Source organism: Silurus aristotelis, assembly GCF_946808225.1.
Source record: "Silurus aristotelis genome assembly, chromosome: 26".
In the NCBI taxonomy this organism is placed as follows: domain Eukaryota; kingdom Metazoa; phylum Chordata; class Actinopteri; order Siluriformes; family Siluridae; genus Silurus; species Silurus aristotelis.
The window spans coordinates 10315434-10328520 of NC_139599.1; the positions used below are offsets into that span (position 1 = coordinate 10315434).

Genomic DNA, 13087 nt, shown 5'->3' on the forward strand with positions numbered 1-13087 from the left:
TTTTAATCTATTTTTCCTTCTCACTGCGTGCTGTTTTCAGCCCATCAACTTATTTCTTGTCATTGCACGGCTTGTAAATATTAAGGATGATTCTAGAAATGCTCCAAAAAAACCTGAGAAAAACTGTAAGAAATGCGAACTTATACACTGCATAAGTTATGGTTAAAAGAGTAGTTGTCAGCTGAAATATATTGTGATTCACTAATAGGCTGTAATGTTTATTCTCATTTAAATCAAAACAATGATAGATATGACCCTGAATCAATGAGATTATTCATTAGTATTTACCACTTTTAATAGAGCCCTAATTTTAGACCAGAATTCAGGTCCCCTGGTGGTCTAGTGGTTAGGATGCGGCGCTCTCACCGCTGCGGCCCGGGTTCGATCCCCGGTCAGGGAACCACCCCAGCCACTCTTAATGCCGGTCCCAAGCCCGGATAAATAGGGAGGGTTGCATTAGGAAGGGCATCCAGCGTAAAAACGTGCCAAATCAAACATGCGGATGATCCGCTGTGGCGACCCCTAATGGGAGAAGCCAAAAGAAAGATTATCCATGGCTTTGAACTACCAGCCCGAATGTATTCCATTGTGATACATAGATCATAGCAGCACACAGACAGCTTTTTCAGGTCTTACGCTAAAGTGCAGTTGAGCCAGACAAGCAGTATGTCCAGATGTATGATACTGAAGTGCTCAATACACATGCTTTAATGACATTCTAGTAAAAAAAAAAATTCAATACTAATGGTGCTATATGGGACAGTTTTGTGCTAACTTGATTTACGGTGCTTAATGTGGTTACAAGAACTTACCTTGCTCACTCACATAAACTTTAGGCAGGTAGAGCCACACTGACGCTGATCACATGCATATTTTATATTTTGAAGATGTAACATTTACACCTCCATAAACAATTCCGTTGATACAAGGAAAATATTTAAAAATATTTGAAAATATCTGTCCTGTCACTTTCATAAACTAAAAAAAAATATATTTTTACTGTTGTTACTTTTATTGAACCCACCCTTGTTCACAGTAACTAAAGAATGCAAGTAACTATATTAACGCAAGTATTTATAAAAAAAAAAAAATTGTAGCATCTACTTTACTTAACAAGTGCTTAATCTGTCAAATTTAATACATGGAATGGTGAAAAAAAAGGGCCAGAGGTCACAGGGGCGGCTTCTGTTGAGTTGCAAACAGATCCACTTGCGCTCTGTAAACTTCTCCATATTTACTCTACCATTTGTGGGTGGGGTCCCTATTCCTTGGGCCTCGGAAAGGTACAAGCAGCACAGCCCTATCCCTGTCAGGAATCTCCGACAGTGTGAGCCAAATATGCCTCTCAGTGGAGATGAGGGCAGACATGGACCAGCCAATGGCCCTAGTGGTCTCGTTAGTAGCCCTAAGAGCCAGGTCTAAGCACAACACAGCTCTTGGACTTGAATGCTGCCCGAAGAAACTCCCTCATCAGCAGATTTTCCTGATAAGCCTGCAGCACCGCCGTAATGAGCAGGCAACCCGTGGCTTGACCTGCTGCGGTATAAGCCTTGCCCACCAAGGCTGAAGTTGTACAAAAGGTTTTTTTGTAGATCAGCTGGTCATAAGAGCTTATTAGTTCTTGGTCATTGTGCAATCCTCTGTTGGAAGCTACCTTAAAATATGGTCCTTTAGCCACTGTTTTCAAATGCATAAAATATTACAAAGAGAATTTTGAAATAATTGATCACATTGAAATTATTCTTCAGTCTGAAAAAAACTGATCTTTCCAATTCATACCCATCTTAATATCATTAAGACATCCTTAATAAAGTTGTTAATGGTCATACAGGGCAACAATTCAAATTATGCATCATGCAAATTATGATTTTTCAAAGATGGTCAACACTTTAATAAAACATTTCACTCAGGGACTGAGCTCAAACTCTCTTTGTACATAGATGACTTTAAGCTGCGTAATCCATAAGGGACATCAGGCAAAAAGCATAAAATCTGTGCAGTTTATTGGATTTTAGAAAATTTACCACCAGGGTTTGGGTCATCACTGTCCTCAATTAATCTCACTCTGTTATGTAAGAGTGTTGATCTGAAGGCCTTTGGCTATCAAAAACATTTTGAACCTCTTGTGAAATTCTCATTACTTTAGTGTTTGTCAATCACCTGGAAACCTTTGTCAGAGGCACAATGCCCTCATGTTCTTCCACATAAAACTATTGGGGAAACACACATGAGAATTGGTGTTTGCTGCGGCTAGTTCCATTAATTGTTGGAAAACATACCTCAGGATGAACCTGCTTGGAAACGTATTCTTCTTATAAAAGACAATTGTTGAACTAGTGGTATGTCCTGTGCATACTAGATAGTCTGTTGCATACGTACAAAATCCCTGATCACTGCAATCTGTTCCAAAAACTTTTTCCAGAAAGAAAGCTTTTGCAAAAACATTACTTTCTGGAGCATTACCCAGCGATGAACAATCTCTTTGGTCCTCTTGTTTTGTTCTGGACAATGCGATTTGAAGAAAGCATAGTTTTTTCAAGCAAGTAGCTAGGTGCAACCCATCTGTCTCACCCACCATTTAACACTCCTCGTCTGTGGATTAAAGTCAATAAAGTAGATAAATCACTCGTGGACACTTTGTGACAACGCACTTCTCTCTCCAGCATATGCAATGCAAACTGACAAGAGGCGCGCGCTCACATGAAAATGCCATCAGTATAACGAGAGCGAATTTCAAAATAAAAGTCTTTTAACAGTGAACATCAAAATTAACACATCTTACTCAAAGAAAAACGGAAATAATTCATTAATACAATAAGTATTTTAGTGAAAAAGCAAATTATGTATTACATTTATATTGCACTCATAACCCGTTACATAGGCAGACAAACTGTTTAAAAAATATCAGACTTTGAATTAAAGACTTTGGCCAGGAAACATCAGCTTATGGTTGGTCAATTATGCATTCATCCCAAAGTAATGAATCATCTGTATAAGTTACTCGCATTACAACTGTCCCTGTTGATGTTCTTGATGATTACATTGCTCACACCTTCAATCAAAATTACCCGGAAGCTTCTGCTATTAATTTAGCCCAGACAGTGTTTTCTGATGGTGTAAACTATTCCAAGGGAATGATCATTGTGCATGAAACAATTAGTGAGCTGCCTAATTTTTCAGAAATTGTGCAGATTTGTTTTTTAAAAGATGGAATTGCAAGAATATATATATAGCAAGAAGGCTAGGTTTCTGTTACAATGAACACTATCGATCCTCTGAATTGGAACCACATTCAACGGATCTTTCATTTATAAAGTTGGGAGAATTAGTAGATCATTATCCTCTCTCTGATTATAAAGTTGGAGCCTGTGTTGTATATTTCTTGTCTTGATAGAGTGTAGCTGTTTCTTGGAATGAATCCTCGCCGACACTGATATATCTTTGTAAATAAAGTTTTTATTTAACACAGACATTCAGCATCTTCACGAGCCTCCTAGATCAGCCCGGGGCCACCATATTGATGAATCGACGACCCCGAATCATAGCTCATCACGTTAAATATTGCCCGATCTCTGGGTCCGCCCCCTTAATGTATATGACCTAATTTCTGCAATAATGCTTCAACACAAAGCGAAGTCTGTCTTTGTCCAGACTAATGTATCCCAGATGTATCGGAGCTCCCTTTCCCAGATCATTCATCTTAATTATCTAATGAACGGGTCAGAGGTCATCTCCCAAGAGGACATGCATCCTGAATCATATTCTATACATCGACTCATACTGATTTAAGGACGACAGTCTCATTTTCCCAGGCATGGCTCTAAACACTATGGCCTTTCATACATGATGGCTTAACGAGAACCATCTGGTCTGCCTCCAGCAACACAGAACAAAGTCAAACAGATACTACATATTAAGATACTATACCTGTATATATGGATACCTTCAAAAAGTATGTATATGTACGGAAGTGCATTGCATTTACAAAGAGAAAAAAAAATCACAGAAAGCATCTCATAATTATGACTTAGTTTCTCATAATTATGACTTACTATTTCATAATTATGACTTAATGTCTTATGATTATGACTTAGTATCTCATAATTATGACTTAATATTATCTTATAATTATGAGATAAGTGTCTGAGGCAGGGGAGCATTTTATCACATAACACCGGATCTGACGTTCTTTGCTCAGAAGCACCTAATTGCACAACCATGGAGATGTAGCAAATATCATATGGTTTAGCTTTATGACTGTATATTAGTTTTGTATATGCGCTTCCGTATATATGCTTTTTAACCAATATATTTTTTCTCTTTCAGAGTGATCGAGGTTCAAACAAATAAAAAGACTGATCCAGCGAAGTTCAGAATTGTTCTTGGAGATAACGACTTATAAAATTGACGCTGCCTTCTTGTTAGTGTTAAGACTATTCTCACACTGCTTAGCACACATTCCTTTGTATGTTCAATGTCTATAGGATATTTACGATGTTAGTATGTAAGGTGGACTCCCTGTATACCTTACATACTAACATCGTAAATATCCTATAAGAAGAACAAGAAGGCAGCGTCAATTTTATGAGTGCTGTGTGCTGTGTGAGAGTCAATTTTATGAGTGCTGTGTGCTGTGTGCTTCTTCCTTGATCAGAAAGGCACTACGGGCATCGCAGTTCATATGGAAAACCTCTCCAAGAATGAAGTTTCGTTTGGGCATGATAAAAATCTAACAGTTTTGGTGTCAGAAGGGAGATACTTTCCGGCAATATCCGAAGGGAGATCACGCATCAAGGTAAGCTTTAGGATACTTCCTTGTTTGCGGGGATTTTCCCATTTGCCAGCCAATAGGGCTGCATGTGTGTTTGAGTCTTGGTTATGCATTAATTGTTTAATTAATGATAACAATTTCCTTTGGTGGGATGATTCCGTCACAACATTGTTTTTCTCACCTTAGACGTAAGATGCAAGATTAAAAGACGTTTTTTTATGGTCTGTCTAATATAGGCGATATTATCTGAAGTATCCAAAATAATCAACGATAATTTTGATAATAAATATATAAAAAATAGAGTTTACTTTAAAATTTTTCAAAAGACTTCAATATTGTTTTGGCTTTATAGTCTATTTTTTTCTCCTAACTTACAAATTTGTGATTCAATTGGAGAGACTGGATTACTTTTTTGTTTGACGACTGTGATCCCCCTGGTGTCTAGTGTTGTGTGTATTGTCTGAGTGTTAATTGTTGTGTGCAAAGAAGATCATGTCATGACATGACATTTCTCGCTTACTGCCGGAAGTAAATAGCAAAGATTGGATGTTTAGGAATAGTGCCGGTTACTGGACTAATCCTTATTTAGACCATTTGACATTATGGAGTGACATTGTGTCACATCTAGATACTTTTTTCCTAGAGATTTAGATGCTGTTAGAGGTTTCTACTATGCTCCAGGTTTAGTTAACCCTTTATGCTCTGCACTGCAACAGGAAGTGGTGCATTCCAGCATCAGCACAAAACTCAAGGGGAAGTTAATCTATTAGGGAATAGAAAGAGTTCCAGTTTAATGTCTTGTAACTCACCTTTTGCCTGTGGTGACACAGCGACTGGTACAAATTTTTTATCATAGCTTTACAATAATTCTAAACTCGCCTTTAAACCTTTTAGGAAAAGATATGATGCATAAAATGGAAATGGAAATTGTGTTTTTTGAAACCAATGTTTTACTGTCTTTTCCTTCTGTCCTAATGCTCTGAACTAAGCCACAGCCACATCCGGAAGATTTCTTCCAGGGTTGTACAAAGGTCCTGCCTGATGAGCCAAATTTAGGTATAGTTAACCCTGAATTATGTGCCTCTAACAAAGACGAGGCCGGTTTAATACAGGTAAAACCGTATCATGCCCTCATGAAAACACACAACAATATCCATTGTCGAAAGAGAAGAATGTTGGCATTGCTCCAGTTATTGACAATTTATCGGTACAAGGTGTTTTGATCGAGACACTTTCACCTTATAACACACCGATTAATCCCGTCTTGAAGGCAGATAAAAAAAAGGCTGGAGGCTAACACAAGATTTACGTGAGATTAATAAAATAGTTATTCCGTTAGCTCCTTTGGTGCCCGATGTAGCTACCATTGTTAACTCTATACCAGCGACTCACAGATTTTTACTGTGATTGATCTTTGTTCTGCTTTTTTCAGTGTCCCTTTGGCTTCAGTGCGTGTCGCAGCCGCTTTTCGTGTTTACCTATAGGGGACGTCAATTCACTTCGACCTGTCTTCCTCAGGGCTTTGTTGACTCATCAGCTGAATTATGCTAAGCCTTTTCACCTCTATGTGCACGAACGTGGTGGTACGGCTGCGGGGATTCTAGCCCAGGAACACGGTGACAGATATCGCCCTGTTGCGTATCTTTCCAAATCTTTAGACAGCGTTGCCCTCGTGCTTGCGTGCAGTGGCTGCTGCAGCTCTGATGGTCCAGGATGCTGAGAAAATGGTGCTGTCACATCCTTTAATACTGTACACCTCACATCAGGTAACAGCTATTTTACACACCTCAACACACAACATATGACAGGTCCCCTGGTGGTCTAGTGGTTAAGATGCAGCGCTCTCACCGCTGCGACCCGGGTTCGATCCCCGGTCAGGGAACCATCCCCAGCCACTCTTAGTGCCGGTCCCAAGCCCGGATAAATTGGGGAGGGTTGCGTTAGGAAGGGCATCCAGCGTAAAACATGTGCCAAATCAAAACGTGCGGAGGATCCGCTGTGGCGACCCCTAACGGGAGAAGCCGAAAGAAATTTAACACACAACATATGACAACACAACGTAGATCTGGTTATGTAACCACACTCTTGGCAACGGAAAACTTAACTATTAAGCCTTCTTCTCAGCCGCATTCAGCTGTAGTAGCTCTGCGTGATCTGCTAGACGATATTGACTTAGATGGTTTTGATGACGCACATGATTGCCTTAAACACATTGAACAAGAGACCTCTTGTAGGCCTGATCTTTTAGATACGGCCCTGGAAGAGGGGGATTGCCTATATGTAGATGGTTCATGTTTAAAACCTTCTAATGGTGTGTATTTACCGTATTTTCTGGACTATAAGACGCTACTTTTTTCCAACGCTTTGAACCCTGCCACTCAAACAACGAAGCGGCTAATATGTGGATTTTTCCGGGATTTTTCCCGGTTTCACAAGCTTCAAGATAAAAAACTGAACCCTGTAACCTTAGACCAATGAAATTGCCGAACTGGTTCAGGTGAACCAATGAAACTCTTTATATTAAATCAGATGTGCTCCCACTGAATCGGGCCGCACCACATCATAAATATGGATGATGTTCCTCTAAAGTTTGAGGAGTTTGACTGGCAACAGGAAATGTGAATCATTCGTCACGCTGAAAACAACCAGGCATGAAAAAAACGCACCTTATCTGTGTTCTGAGCTGCACGCCATCGGGAGAAAAGATTCACCGATGGTGATTTTTAAACGCACGATGATGCCAAAAGAAAAACTCCCGAGAGAAATTGTTGTGAAAGGACGGAGGAAGACGGTGAACAATGACTTTCTTGGTAGGCTACTGTTTAGATACAAGCCGTGTAACAGACACTGTCTTTCATTAAAGCCTGTGTAAAGTTTATTAGTAGATAGACAGGTGCGGCTTATTTATGCTCAAAATAAAAATCTTTGTCAAATTCAGTGGGTGCGGCTTATATTTGGGTGCGCTTAATAGTCCGGAAAGTACGGTATGTGAATATGCGGTTGTAAGATTACCTGATGTAATAGTTGAAGCTAAACCATTACCATACACATCAGTCAAGTCAAGTCAAGTTTATTTATATAGCGCTTTTCACAAGACATTGTCTCAAAGCAGCTTTACAGAAATCAACAGTCAAGGTGAATGGTGTGCATTTATCCCTGATGAGCAAACCATGGCGACTGTGGCAAGGAAAAACTCCCTTAGATGTTATGAGAAAGAAACCTTGAGAGGAACCAGACTCAAAAGGGGAACCCATCCTCATTTGGGTGACATCATGAGTTTGATCATAAATCTTTCAACAATACAGAACACTGGAGAGTGAGAACTAACATGAGTACTGGAGTATAAGATTATAAGTAAATGTTCTTTCTACAGTCTTTGGTATAAAAGTAGGAGCTACTGAGCTTAACATTTGTGATCATCACAGATCCAGCAACAGCTTCTCCATGCCAGAGCCTTTAAACACTCCAGGAGGTTTCAATGTCAAACTCCACACATGTAGTGGGATCCAATTGGCACTGGTACGTCTCTAGATGGTTCAGGATGTTTGCGAGTTCGCAAGTCCATAATTTTCATGAGGTGGGACGTGACTAGAGCTGGCCGAACCTCAGGAAGCCTCGGGATCGGGAGAGAAAGAGAAGCGGTGGAGAGCAATTAGCATAGCTGCTGTTCATGATATTAACAGCACAAGTTGATAATGTGCATGTGATCAGATGTTCTGGAGCACACGGTTATGATGTGAGACGTATGCTATGTGTAGGCTTTGCTAAAAAGATATGTTTTTAATCTGCATTTGAACTGGGAGAGTGTGTGTGAACCCCCGAACACTGTCAGGAAGACTATTCCAAAGTTTGGGAGCTAAATGTGAAAATGCTCTACCGCCTTTAGTGGACTTTGCTATTCCAAGAACAACTAGAAGCCCAGAGTTTTGAGATCTCAGGGAGCGTGACGGATTGTAGCATGTTAAAAGACTGGACAGATACATGGGAGACAAACCATTTAGTGCTTTATAAGTGAGTACCAGTAGTTTGTAGTCTATTCGAAACTTAACAGGAAGCCAGTTCAGGGACGATAAGATTGGGGTTATGTGATCATATTTTCTTGACCTAGTAAGAACTCTTGCTGCCGCATTCTGAACAAACTGAAGCTTGTTTATTAATGATGCAGGACATCCACCTAGTAATGCATTACAGTAGTCTATTCTGGAGGTCATAAACGCATGGATGAGCTTCTCTGCATCGGATATAGACAACATATTTCTTAGCTTAGAAATATTTCTAAGGTGAAAGAAGGCTGTTTTTGTAACTTGGTTGATATGATTTTTAAAAGATAAGTTGCTGTCTAAAATAACTCCCAGGTATTTTACTGTTGAACTGGTAGTTACAGAACATCCGTCTAAATGCAGGTTGAGATGCTGGAGCTTCTGGATACTAGTTTTTGGGCCGATGAGCAAAATCTCTGTATTATCAAAATTTTAAAGTAGAAAGTTATCGGTCATCCAATCTCTTATTTCCTTAACATAAGCACAAGCTGTTAGTTAGTGGCACTTACAAGAGCATGTCAGTTGTCTGAAGGTAAAGTAGTGACTATATACACTGATTCTAAGTATGCTTATGGTGTTGTGCATGATTTTGGCGAAACATGGAAGCAAAGAGACTTTGAAACAGCTGATGAAAAGCCCATAGCACATTTTCATCTCATAGGCGACCTTTTAAAAGCTGTTCAACTCCCTGCCAAAGTGGCCATAGATAAGGTTAAAGGACATGCCGTAGGTCAGGGGTCTCAAACTCAATTTACCTGGGGGCCGCTGGAGGCAGAGTCTGGGTAAGGCTGGGCCGCATCAGGTTTTCCACAAGAAAAGCTTTGTTTATAAAATTCCAATCTTCTCAAATCTCTTTATTTTTTAACACAAAATAAGTTGAAAAAATAAATAAATTAAGAATCAATGAAAAAATAAATAAAGAAATTAAGAATCAATAAGAAAATAAATCAATCACTTATAAATAAATAAAATAATAATAATCATGAAAATAATAATAATAATTAGATTTCTCTATTTAGCGACTATATGTGGTTTCTTCAGTCTTCTATATCTGCTGTATTCAGATTCAAATGTCTGTATTAACAGTTCTTTAACCTTTAACCTTCTTCTGAACATGAATTGTCCTGAACATGAATGGAACATTGAAGAACATGAACTGTTCTTCTGAACATGGCTTCTCTTGCCTACTTCTTGCTGCCAGAGACCTGGCAGCACCTCCTCTCGCATCGCCGAGCCACATTTAGCTTGAGGGAGGAAGCAGTTGAGACCCTCAGTATGGCTTGAAGATGATCATCAGTAAGTCTAGACCTATACTTGGACTTATTGAAGTTCAAGGTGGAGAAGAGCTTTTCACACAAGTAAGTGCTTCCAAAAAGGCACATGCTCCGCTTGAACATTCGGGAAAGCTCAGGGAAGCTGGGGGTCAATTCTCTCAAAAATTGCCCAAGCTTGTCTGCTTTTCCACTCACCTCCCTGAACTTCGCTTTGAGTTCAGAGTTGAACTGCAGGTCAATGAGCTCCATTTGAAACACAGGAGGGGCATCTTGCACATCAAAGGAGAAGGGGTCTGCAAAAATTTGAAATGTGGCTCTGTGCGTCTTGAAGTCTGCAAATCTGTGATAAAATTCCTCCTGTAGCTTCAAAATGACGTCAACATACTTCTCACCACTGAATGGTGTGCCTGCATCCGCGAGTGCCTTGCATGCTGGGAAATGGCATAGGTTTGTCTGAGAGAGCTGGGCTTTCCATAACATTAGTTTTGTGGAGAATGCTCTCACGTTGTCATAGGCAGAACTGACAAGTTGCCCCTGGCCTTGTAACTTCTTGTTGAGTACATTAAGCTCATGTGTGATATCAACAATAACGAAAAGCTAAGTCCATGAGCCATTTGGGATCACTTAGCACAGGAACAGCCACTCCATCCTTCTCCATGAAGGCTTTCACTTCTGCTCTCAACTAAAAAAAACTCTTCAATACGTTTCCCCTGCTGAGCCAACGTACTTCGTTGAAGTAGAGCACATCCCCATATTCTGACTCCATTTCCTCTAAAAAAGCACGGAACCTAAATGTTTAAGCCCCTGGATTTGATTTGGTTGATGCATTTCACAACAACAGACATCACATTGTCAAACTTCAGGCATTTGCTGCAAACGGCCTGCTGATGGATAGTGCAGTGCAGCGCAATGGCCTCCTCCACACACTCCCCTTCCAGTTTTTTTTTTAACAAGTGCCACCAGTCCATTTTTCCTCCCTGACATTGATGGCACTCCATCGGTTGTTATCCCAACAAACCTCTTCCATTGCAAACCGGCATTCTTAATGGCATCACACACTGGCTGGGCAGTGTCTGTGATGTCTGTGGTCTCATCAAGGGCGACCGAGTATACACTGAAACATTTGGCTTTCTCACACAGTTGGTCATAAATGTCACTTGACAGGGCAGAAATGCGCTCTGCCACGGTGTTGGCAGAAAGGCTGATGTTGCTAAACTGACCTTTCTTTTCTGGACAGATTATACTTGCAGCCTGTAATATGCACTTTTTGACAAATTCACCTTCTGTGAATGGCTTTCCTGCTGTAGCAATCATCTCAATAACCATGTAGCTAGCTTCGACTGCTGCATTACTCTGGTTGCTTTCTTGAAGAAATCTTGTTGCCTCAGTAGACATGTTTTAAGATTGGCAACTCGGTTGGCTCTCTCATCTCCCTGGTATTTCGCATACTCCTCAGCATGTCTAGTTGTGTAATGACGTTTCAAATTGTATTCCTTGTGCACCACAAATTTCTCTGTGCAAATAAGACATGTCGGGGTGCCCCTATGCTCAACAAAGAAATATTGCATTTCCCACTTTTCCTGAAATTGTCTGTGCTCATCACCAACCTTTCTCTTCACTGCAGGCTTTGAAAAAGACATGTTTGGGGCTGTATAATATATAGAATTCAACTTATCACTGTCGCATTGACGTTTCAATCAAGCCTTTAGCCGACGGACAGTGAACGTCTCACTACATGGAGAACGTCATTCCCGCTTCTTTTTATGTGCTGTTGTTACAGGCGGAAATGACACCGTGCTGTTGTCGATGTCATTTGTTTTGACTACTTTTACATCATATAGAAATATATGTAATGTTCATTGTGTGAGGCAATGCGAATACAATGCAAATAGCGCAATGGAAATAAAAAACAATGACCCATAAATAACGGTGCGACCCTATAATTAGTCCGGGTTACCGAGGACTGTTGTTGCCGATAGACAGGTGTCGCTATGTGACTGCAGACTACATTAGGCTGCATTGAGCTCCTTACTTTTCTTTTATCCCGCCGCATACACATCACTTTGATTTATTTTGTCAGAGAGAGAGAGACCTGGGGTCCCTTACGAGGGAAATATCAAGGTCCGTGACGTCGGAGTGACGTGGGGCCGCCTTCCTATGGGCTCACCACCTGCAGGAGGGACCATAAGGGACGGTGCTGTGAGGATTGGGCAGCAGTCGAAGGCGGGGGCCTGCTTAGACTGCTGCCCCCGCGACCCAAATTACGGATAAGCGGGAGAAAATGAATGAATGAATGAATAAATAGAAAAACCTCATATTAACTTTCTAAGTGCCATTGACGTGTGTGTGTGTATATATATATATATATATATATATATATATATATATATATATATATATATATATATATATATATATATATATACAGTGAGGAAAATAAGTATTTGAACACCCTGCTATTTTGCAAGTTCTCCCACTTAGAAATCATGGAGGGGTCTGAAATTGTCATCGTAGGTGCATGTCCACTGTGAGAGACATAATCTAAAAAAAAAAATCCAGAAATCACAATGTATGATTTTTTAACTATTTATTTGTATGATACAGCTGCAAATAAGTATTTGAACACCTGAGAAAGTAAATGTTAATATTTGGTTCAGTAGCCTTTGTTTGCAATTACAGAGGTCAAACGTTTCCTGTAGTTTTTCACCAGGTTTGCACACACTGCAGGAGGGATTTTGGCCCACTCCTCCCCACAGATCTTCTCTAGATCAGTCAGGCTTCTGGCCTGTCGCTGAGAAACACAGAGCTTGAGCTCCCTCCAAAGATTCTCTATTGGGTTTAGGTCTGGAGACTGGCTAGGCCACGCCAGAACCTTGATATACTTCTTACAGAGCCACTCCTTGGTTATCCTGGCTGTGTGCTTCGGGTCATTGTCATGTTGGAAGACCCAGCCTCGACCCATCTTCAATGCTCTAACTGAGGGAAGGAGGTTGTTCCCCAAA

At 40.3% G+C, this 13087-nt stretch overlaps 1 protein-coding gene across 1 annotated transcript in view; it reads left to right on the forward strand.

Annotated features, from left to right (window-relative positions):
* LOC310720847 (uncharacterized protein) overlaps positions 1-13087 on the forward strand; it is a 273241-nt gene that overhangs the window by 164270 nt on the left and 95884 nt on the right. The gene's annotated exons all lie outside the window — the stretch shown is intronic.